Consider the following 10,939-nt stretch of genomic DNA (forward strand, 5'->3'; position numbering starts at 1 on the left):
TATACTGTGAAGATGTAACCCTAATACAACTGTTTCATACAGTGACACCCTGAGGGTATAACCCCAGTTACTGTCTCATAGGCTTACACTGGATTATTTTACTCTCACACACCCTGGTGAATTCTAGATGGCCTTGCAACCATGTCCTTTCCAGCCAGATGGGGAGCACTCACTCTCCTGAGTATCTCACAGAGGGACTGGTACACGGGGATCAATGCTGTGATTGGTGCAAATACAAACAAAAGGTTTGCTGCGCTTTGTGCAAAAGCTCTCCTTGGGCTGTGTAAGCAGGCTGTTCCGCTCACTTTCTGAGAGAGCTGAGAGGCAGCCCTCTGTGCTGCCTCCCCTGGTGTTGGAATAGTAGTATCAGGAAAAAAAAATGGCCTCTTTCCCGTGGTCCTTTCTTGATAGATTTAAATAGAGTAGGCTGAGATGGTAATAAGAGAGGGAAGCAGCTGCCACAGACAGCAGAGCCATGGTGGCAGCCCTGGTGGTGATAATGGATCTGCCATTGTCACCTAGGCCTAAGGAGGTGGTGGGGTGGCAGCCCACTTTGACAGACACAGAAGAGATAGAGCTGAGGAGAGCAGCCAGCTAGCCACTCCGGAAATCAGGGAACCAAGAGGGACCTGGCCTTAATAAGTAGCAGAGGCTGAACTGTGAGCTCAGGGGACTGAGCAGCTCTGATGCGCAGCAGGGGTGTGGTGAGGATGTCTAAAGTAATGCTGCACAGGCTGTGGGCCAGGCTGCAAAACCAGCCAAGCATCGCTGACATCCCCAAGAGAGGCAGAGCCATACAACAAAGGAAAGACTGGGGCTCGGTGGTTGTAGTAGCTGCTTTCTGAGCAGGAGCAGCCATGAAAGTGACCACAGAAAACTGTTACACTGGACACTCAAGTTGACAGCAATTGAGGCATCTCAGGACACTAAAGCTCTAACACATGAGAGCTAAGGGTCCTAGTCCCTAAGACCTATGTGGAGCTGTAACTCTAGAGGGCTCGACCTGAACACACCTGGAGGCTTCTCCTGGCAGCGATTGTCAAGCTTCTAGGGACACTAAACTGCCAAAGGCCAGCCCTTGAAAAGCTCTTCCCTGCCTGCCCTTGTAGAGCAAGAGGATCCCAGACAGCTGACTGCTAACATTATCAAAGAGAAGCTAACTTTTACTCACACCAAGCTGGCGCCCCTGTTATCTTCCAAAATTAAGTCAAGAATTGTGCCTTTTCAAAATGTCCTCAGTCAGTCCACCACGCAGAAAGGAGGTGGAACAGGTGGAGCTGCTGCTCTTTTCCTGTTTGCTCCAGCCCGGTTCTTGAGATCTCTGAAACAGGCTATCATGCAACACTGGCAAAAGGGTTCCGAACCGTGAAACTGACCTCAGCGTTTCAGAATGTATAGGCTCAGTACATCTCGGTTTGTGAGGCCCGTTAATGAAGAAGATAGCTCCAATGAGGAAGAATGGATTAGTTACTTCTCTGCTGTCATGATAAAAACACCACTACCAAGCCACTTGTAGCACACAGAGCATAGTGGCTGAAACCAGAAGCTGAGGGCTCACATCTTGTACCTAAAGCATCAGAGCGAAAACAAACTGAGAATAGGGAAAGGCCTTGAGTCTTCCAAGCCTGCGCCCAGTAGCAGACTTCTAGAAAGGCCACATAGTGCCACCAACTGGAGGCCAAGTATTTAGTTAAAGTAGACACTAGCCTGCAGGAATATAAACTTGAAAAGAACTATTTAACACCAAAATCCAGGCCCCTCAGCCTGCATTCGGTACTCTTTGGAGCAAAGCTTTACAATTCTGAAAAAAAAAAATTAACTTTGATAAGGTATCATTGATCTGATCTTTTAGAAGGTTGGACAATGGTAGCTTGGGTCATCACACATAATATGTCGAAGTTTTATTTTCTTAGCCTCAAAGCATGTTAGCAAAGATGTTATCTCTTCTCTTGTAAGCATCGCTGTGCTCCCCTAGCAGACGAGTTAATTGAAGAACAACGGTTCCTATGTCCGTTCCCACAGGCTCTGAAAGGACAAGTGAACCAAGAATAGTAAAGTAAGGCAGCATAAACCACTAACGTGCTAACAAAGAGAGCAGTGGCCTCGTCCTTTTTTCTCATTAATTAGTTATTTTATTATTTACATCCCAAATGTTGTCCCCCTTCCCGATCCCCACTCACAGAGTTTTTCCCCCAATCCTCCCTCCCCTTCACCTCTGAGAGGGTACTCCCCTGGGCACCCTGCTCCCTGAGGCATCAAGTCTTCACAGGATTAGGTGCATCCTCTCCACTGAGACCAGATAAGGCAGTCCTTTGCTACATAAATGCCTGGGACTTTGGACCAGCCCCTGTATGCTCTTTGGTTGGTGGCTTTCTGGGAGCTCCCAGGAATCCAGGTTAGCTAACACTGTTGGTCTTCCTAAGGGGTTGCCATCCCCTTCAGTTCCTTCAGTTCCTTCCCCTAACTTTTCCATAGGCGTCCCAGACTTCAGTCCAGTGCTTAGCTGTGGGTACCTACATCTGACTCAGTCAGCTGCTCGTAGAGCCTCTCAGAGGACAGCCATGCTAGGGGGGCCTAGATTTTCAAAGGCCTAAAATTAAACCTTTCACCTCAATTCTGAGACTGTTTTAGCAGCATGGGAAGGGCCTCCAGCTGCTACACGTTGAGGTGTAATCCTGTCGCTGTCACAGTTTAATGAGAACAGTGTGACGGCAGTGAGTGCCTTACACACAGGCTCCTCCCCTTCGATTTAGGAACATTTATCCAGCCACCTATTAGTTTCCAGCTACACTTGGGAACCATGTTGGCAGCGTGTCGTGACAAAGTCTGGATCAGTGGGCATGAGGACTGGGACAGAGTTCACACGTGTACATAGTCCCTGCATCATAGAAACCAATGATTACAGTCACTTTTAAGTCTACTAACAGGATCAAGTTTAGCATAAATTCAGAATATGGGGAGGAAAAATTTAAAAAGGACCATCTTGGAGGAACTGACACTGAATACCCGTCCTTCTTCTATACCAAGGACAGGGAGGCCATGTCAGTTTTAACTTCTTTTGTCTCGAACGTGAGGACGCTAGGTTTCAAGTGACCATCAGAGACGTTTGCACGTGGCCTCTACAGTGATTACATAGTAGACTCGTGCTAAATTCCTGCCCAGGAAATCAAGAGAGATGGAGGCCAGCAGATTGCTTTGGTAGTGAGACAGTAAAGAGAGGCACATTGGGAAAAGGGTGCGTTAAAGGTCTGGTAATCCCAAGGAACAGATGTAGCATTTATGGGGTAGACGGAAACCCCTGATTCCCTGACGTTTATCAGCTGGGGGCTTCTCCAGCAACCACAGGCCACGTGCAGTTCTTGGATATGTTCCTATCTCACAGAGTTCATCACTGTGCGACAATTCACTCTTTTGAAGATAGGGGCATCTCCATTCACTTCACCAGGTTGTAATGAGATACATAGATGTTCGCTTTACCTTTGCCTAATCGTGAAAGTACCTTTCTGTTCTATTGGCTAGAATCAAGTCTGCATTCAGTGAGCAGGGGTTAGACAAGACTGTTGCTAGATGGGGTAAAGACAGAAAAGGTGGGGAGGATGGCTAGCTGTTTGGGGATTTTGTTTTGTTTTGTTTGATCTGCTTTTATATCCCTTCTCTTTCATTTGTTTGGTTTTTTTTTTTTTTTTGGTTTTGTTTTTTTCGTTTTTGGTTTCTTTTTTGAGCCTACACAATGGAAGCCTTCCTATGTTGCAAAGTTCTAAAAGAATCAATGCACATTCAACTTGGCTAGATGAAGTCATTTTCCTTGCACGTCCCGTAAGAGTCCCCACATTGGACAGCTTCTTCGTGAAGGCATGCATGATGGCGTGCCACTGTGAGAACTCTCAGGAGAGAGCCAGGGGGAAAACATCAATTTTTCAAAGCAGAGTCAACATAGTGGCTTTGCTGACCTAAATGGACCTGACAGCTTACTCAGAGGAGACAGAGACGAGGGGGAACTGAACATTCATTCACATTAGCTTCAAGGCACTCACGGGTTACAGGAGACAGAAATGTAAACCCTGGGTGAGGTTAGACCACTGAGGTCAGGATGAGTCTGTCTACCTAATCTCCACTCAGGAGCTCTCCTTGATGGCCTCTGGGGCAGTCTGTGCTGTTATTACTGTTTGATTTCCAACCCTGGGGACAAGGGACTGAGGTGCATATTTTATGCATCAAAGCAGATCTGACCTCCAGGTTCTCCCAGAAGCCATTAGTCCCTACCTGGCGTACCCTGTCCCAACCTTGAACTTTTCAACCCAGTGATCCTTCCCCCAGGGTTCCTCCCTATATAATCCAGACATTCTCTCTCCCACCCTCCCTTCCTTCCTTCATCCCTCCCCCTCCCCCCTCTCTGTCTCTGTCTCTTTCCCTCCTCTCTCTCTCTCTCTGTCTCTTTCCTCTTTCTCCCTCTCTCTGTCTCTGTCTCTGTCTCTCTCTGTGTCTCTCTCTATGTCTCTCTCTCTCCTTCCCTTCCTCCCTCCCTCCCTCCCTTCCTCTCTCTCTCTCCACCCTTTCTTCCATTCTCCCCTGCCCCCCTCTCCCCATGGCAACTCCCCAGGCTTCAGTCCTTGGGACCTGTGAGCTCACTTGCTCAAGCACAACTTCCCAATAAACCTGCTTTTAATATATTCTAACCTGGCTTAAATTGAGTCATTTCACCGGTGGAGAAAGGACCTATCGATTATTATTTCTCTCCTTTTCAGAACATTCTCCAGGGATAGAGACCTTGAAATGTTCTTCCTCAGATGCTGAGTTCTGGAGAACCGTCTAGTTGTACACTCCCGACTCACAACCACATCACACACCAATGTTCTTGAGGCCATGCTAGGGTGGCACCTCTTGGGCTGAAGCCTTGCCTCCAACACGTCCATTCAACTGAGGCGCCAGCAAGTAAACACAGCTGAATAGGCAGAGCTCAAAAGTAATGAGACACGGTGTCTCACAGTGGCATGCCATCACGCATGCCTTCATGAAGAAGCTGCCCAATGCGGGGACTCCCACGGGACGTGCAAGGAAAATGACTTCATCATTTCATTCATAGCTAACTTCACGGAAACCTTAGACTATCCCGTGATCTTAGCTGATGACGTGTTCATTCCCATGACACTGAGAAAACAGAAGCAATTGGACGAAACCTTTCACGGGCTTCTACCAAAGCACATACCCTTATTCCACCTTTACAGACCTGAAATTTCTGCTCTCCGGAAAGCTGCTCCCTCTGTGTGATAGATCACACCCACTCTGGTTCTCTTCTCCACCTCAGACACCCCCCATTTATGTGCTGGATTTCACGCGAATTCAAGCACCCTTCATTTTTCCTACCTTAAGTTAGAAAAGCAAAACCCAGGTATGCTCTTGCTGGACCCTGTGTTTCCTTTCAACTCTTCCCCATCCTTCTCTTCCCTTTGCAAGAATCTATCTAGTGTTCATTTCCCTCCCATTCTCTCTTGAGTACCTGTCAGGCCTTTGCGCCCAACACTCAAAAATTATTCGAGAGAAAATTGCCAAGAATTCCTATGTTCTCAGAGTCCTTGTTCAGGTCTCCTTGATCAGGGTTCTCGATTGCTCAGTCAGCTCTACATGTGTTCAGGAGACTCCTAACTGCTGTTCTATCACTCCCGTGCACACTGGCACTTCCTTCCTACCCCCAGGCCACTCCTCTCAGCCCTTGTGATCTGGTTGTCAGCTTTCCCCTGATGACTTTGTGTTGGAGGTCCCCCAGGCTCAGACCTTGAAGTCTTCATTTTTTTTAATTGCCCCCACTCCTTTGGTAAACTCATCAAGTCTCATGCCTTTATATGCTGGTGAGTTAAAACCATATCTCCAGGAGAGACGTCTCTCCCATTGTCCAGGTTCATGGGGCAACTGAGCAGGCCTGAAACTGATCTGCTCTTCCACCAGAACTCGATCATCCCACAGCTTCCTATCCCTCAACTTCGAGTAACCCCATCCTGAGTAACTCAGGCTAAAGCTCTGGAATCACTCTTCCTTTCTCTCAAACGTCTGTTAACCAGTTGGGACGATATATTGACTTCAGATTTAGACTGTATCAAAACTCCGATAAATCTTCCCAGTGTCCCTTCAATATGTTTCTAGTCTCTGTCCTCTGTTCCTCTGTCACTTGATTTTTTTTTCAGTTTTTTTGGAGACAGGCTTTCACTATGGTAGACCTGGTATGATCCGAAACTCACTGTGTAGACCTTGCCAGACTTGGACTCGCAGACATCCACCTGCCTCCGCCTCCAGAATACAGAGACAAAAGATGTATGCCACCACACCCATCCAGCTGTCTGTCACCTGAATTCCTCAGTAATAGGCCCCTGGTCTTTTGGTATCCAAAATGTCCCCTAGTATCTTTTGTGACACAACCTTTGAAAAAAATCCATATGAAACACAATGTCTATTGTTTCTGTTTAAAATTCTGCAGAGCAGTTAGTTGCCTCAAGGGAGGCCATTACAGGTTCTCCGGCTGAGGGAAACAAGCTTCCAAGTCTGAGAGATGCATGTTCCCATCGAAATTGTCCGGGTCACCTCCTTCCTACACAACAACCTCACCATAAACACTCCCAAGAGTTTTGAATTCAATTTACTGCTTCAAGGGCCCATATTGCTTCTTTAAATAGGTGATAATACACACAGGGGTTTTCTTGCCTTTGATTTTTTTTCATACTTTGAATTTGATAGCCTTATGAAACCAAGACTTATTTGAACAAATGCTTTAACTTGTCAAAATGCATATGCATTTTAATATTTTCTGTATTTGTTGGTACACACTTTGGTTGCACTTACAGAAGATAACAGGGTGTGGTTTTTTCTTCTTTCTTGAACACTTCAAGATTTCACTTTAATTTTGAAAAATATTTCATGCAGTATGTTTCAGTCATGTTCTTTCCTCTCTCCCAGATCCTTCTGGATCCCACCCCCACCACCTCCCTACCCACCCAACTTCACATTGAGATTTTACCTGAGGTGGAATATACATAGGCAGTATTTTTACATCTATCAGTCCCTGTGAGTATAGAATGCAAAATAGATTTCAAGCTGGTTCACATGGTAATTTTGCTCACTAAATTCCCTCAGGCCCTTCAGATGTTGCACTGACTTGTCAGTAGTGACAGAGACAAATGAAGGTTTAAGCTCGTGGATCAGTATAAACAAAATTAAACAAACTGAATACCACCAGAGAAAAGGCTGGTGGCCTTACAGTGTCTACAGGACCTTCATCACCTCAGTTTCTCCTGTGGCTTCTTTTTGGCCCTACCTCGCTGTTTGCTTAGTTCCTAATGAATCCTCTTCCTCACTGCCAGAAGACCTTTGCTCTGTTTCCCCTGCTTGAAATGTTCTCCCTCTTAAGTAACTCCTTCCCTCCTTGGCATCTGTGCTAAAACCCCACCCCTGCAACGAGGGTTACTCTTGCCCTGTTTACAATGCAACCATCTTCTACCCTAGTTGGCTGTTTGCCTTCCTTTCCCTCCTCCCTTCCCTTCTCTTTGTCCCATTTCTATCTCACACTCTAGCATGACAAGCAGCTCTTATCTTGTTTTAATATGAACTCATGTAGAGACAAATGTTTGCCTTTTTTTTTTTTTTTTTGTCCACTAATGTATCCCACAATCCTAGAACTTCCTTTGCCTGGCCCATGGTAAGAGTCTTAGTTTGGGTTTTACTGCTGTGAACACACACCGTGACCAAGACAACTCTTATAAAGGACAACATTTAGTAGGGGGCTACCTTACAGGTTCAGAGGTTCAGTCCATTATAATCACGGAAGGAAGGATGGTAGTGTCCAGGCAGGCAGACTTGACACTGGAGGAGCTGAGAATTCTACATCTAGTTCTGAAAGCAAACAGGAGAAGAATGACTCTTCCACAATGGGTGGGGCTTCAAAGCCCACCCCCACAGTGACACACTTCCTCCAACAAGGCCACACCTCCTAACAGCACCGCTCCTTATGGGACAAGCATATTCTAACCACCACAGTGAGTGTTCTGCAAACATCAATGAATGAGTGCCTCACCCTGGGATGGAAGCTTCAGTCTGAGCCATCCTTTCTGTGAGTGTTTACTGCCTTCTAAGAGTTTCCCAGTTATCTACTAGGAAAAACGAACAAGCCCTCACTAGCCATAGGCCTATAAGATCAGACCACAGCAAATCCACGTTTCAGTAATTTTACTTAAAATGCAATTTAGGTCTTATAAAATTATGCTATCACTTCTCAAGCAATTCCTATGTCAGTGTATCCTAATGCTTTCTTACTCACTCTTCTTATTGTGAACTTTGAAGAATATGTACATACATATGCTTGCCTTCCATTGCAGAGCTTCCAAGGAGGCCCTGCGCCCTTATCTGAATCTCAAGTGTTTACAGACCTCAGTAATCAGCTTCAGGTGCACATGTGCTCACAGATACATACACACATGTTCTATTTCAGAAGTTGTGTTGATAGCACATTTTAAAAAAAACCTTTCTCCTCATCTGACCAAGCTGTTAGGATACCTTTTATTGCTTTGCCACTTGTGACAATAACTTTAGGGCATTTTAGCCTCAAAAGAAACTTACAAGCATAGGACAAGCATGCTCTGGTCCACGGGGTATGAGTCATGTTTACATTTTCACTTCAAGCAAATAGAAGGCAAAGTGGAGATATGGAGATTCAGCGAGAGAGGACCCTGCTAAGAAACGGATTAGGACAAACCAGCCCTGCTCAACGTCTTGAGCTTGAGCTCTTCCCCAACCCACACAACTGGACTCAGGGTGGCCCTGTCCATGCTCGAGAACAGGCAGGTCACAAGGTGACCACCAACCAAGGACGTGGCTCAACAAAATGGCCTCATGCCAGGGCCTTGGTGCCAACGTGCTCAAGCATGACCAGCACGACACGGCATCCATGGAGGTTGCTTTAAAGGGTATCTTTGGAGCCTTTTTGGTGACTCACTTCTATCTCGGCAAAGAAAAGGAAGGGCGTTAGGGAAGGCTGTTGACAGATAGCAACATCCATCTGGGCCTGAAACACATGGTATACATCAGTCTGGAGACTGTTCAGCAGCTGAGTGGAGGAGAAGCTGCAGAAACTCCACTCTGACTAGAAGGGAGAAATAGAGGGATATTTCTGGCCCATCGGTGTTCCCAAGACCAGCATCAGTTGGACAGCTTACTTATGTGTGGAAGCTAGTGAATGCCTCTGACACCTCAGCACCTCAGCACAGCCCACAGGAGGTGGGTGCCAATGAAGAGCATCTCTGTTGCTGACAGTGGTGTAGTTTTCTCTAGTATATCTAGTTCTACTGCCAGACTGTCTTGCAGCTTCCAACAATGATGTACACTTACACTTATTTATGAATGTTTAGGCCTTATAGCTTAGACTTGTTCTCAACCAACTCATATAACTGAATTAACTCATTTATGGTAATCTATGTTCTGCCATGTTGCCCATTACCTGGTACCTGTTTCTTCCCCCTTGTCTGGCTAGCTACAAATCTCCTGAGACTGATTTTTTTTCCCAGAGTTCCTATCTCTGCCCAGATGTCCCTCCTTTCCTCTCCTATCCTCCTATAGGCCTTCAGCTCTTTATTAAACCAATCAGAAGGTGATGGAGAAGAAAGTTTACCAAACACTGAGATAGGTGACACTTCATAAAAACAACAATACCAAGGTCCAGACAGTGCTCAGCACTCTGCTGGTGTAGAAGTCAATACTTCATTAATGCAAAGACAAACCTTTACACAGAGCACAAGAAGATCATTCCAACATAGTTCTCTAGTAAAGTTTGTAGGAAAGGCTTCAGACTTCCAGTATCACAGTATGTTGGTGTCTTGTCTAATGCCCTGGGGAAAGAAGAGTGAGGTTCAAAGGTCAACCCAGAAGTTTACAAGAACATGGAATGAGGGAATTGGCCAACACATGTCATTTCTATCAAATAAAGCTAGACCATGAGGTCAAGGTTATTTACTGCCTAAACCCAAAGTCAGAAGCTTTAGCCAATACATCCCCAGTAATAGGAAGCCTTTAAAGACATGTGATGAATCAGCTGTTCAGACCCAGCCCCTTTTTCTCATTTCTTTTTCATCAGAAGAAAAGAAAAGAAAAGAAAAGAAAAGAAAAGAAAAGAAAAGAAAGGAAAAGAAAAGAAAAGGTCTGGGGATTTAGCTCAGTGGTTGAGTGCTTGCCTAGGAAGCGCAAGGCCCTGGGTTCGGTCCCCAGCTCCGAAAAAAAGAAAAGAAAAGAAAAGAAAAGAAAAGAAAAGAAAAGAAGAGAAAAGAAGAACACTGCATTAGTGATTCAGGACAATGATCTGAATCTCAAATACCTGTCTAGCTGATAAGGGTAGCACCACTGGTATATTAGGAAGTCCCAAACTTGCACTGCCCACATCAAAGTTTCCTCAATGGCCTGTCATGTCAGGAATTTAGAGCATCTCCCCTAACATGAATGGGTGGCCACTCAGCTTTCTCCTCGGTGAGCAACTCTACAACCTGGTTCTGGAATCTCCCCCTTGTAACTCCATTTTCTCAAGTTCATCTCAAAAGTCTCAAGTGTTTAAAAACAATCCAAGTAAACCATCAGAAGATGAATGGACAAGCAAAATGTTTCTGATACAGTAGGATGTTGTTCAGGCCTAACCAGCAATGAAGTCTGGATATGTACTACAATATGAATGAGCTTTAAAACACAGAACTAATTTAAATAAGCTTGACACTGTAGAGAACAGATCAAGCACTGAATGAATGTACATTGTTGACATGACCACTGTCCTGTCAAGGACCCCAATGTCTTGGGAACAGCAAGACCTTCTGTGGTTTGAGCAGGAATGTTGAGAGAGGATACAGACAACATCAGTCACAGCTTCTTCCTTTAGGATGACTAAAGCCTGAGACAAAATCCCCATAGAGACATCCCA

At 45.5% G+C, this 10,939-nt stretch overlaps 1 long non-coding RNA gene across 1 annotated transcript in view; it reads right to left on the reverse strand.

The window, feature by feature from the left end:
• Positions 1–7,901, reverse strand: part of LOC147998715 (uncharacterized) — a 53,632-nt gene extending 45,731 nt beyond the window's left edge. Inside the window, exon 1 of the long non-coding RNA XR_015645250.1 lies at positions 7,779–7,901. This is a non-coding gene — a long non-coding RNA (uncharacterized LOC147998715). The remainder of the gene's footprint in view (positions 1–7,778) is intronic.
• Positions 7,902–10,939: the final 3,038 nt, after the last annotated feature.

This window comes from Rattus norvegicus, chromosome 20 (genome assembly GCF_021556685.1).
Source record: "Rattus norvegicus strain SHRSP/BbbUtx chromosome 20, alternate assembly SHRSP_T2T, whole genome shotgun sequence".
NCBI lineage: Eukaryota > Metazoa > Chordata > Mammalia > Rodentia > Muridae > Rattus > Rattus norvegicus.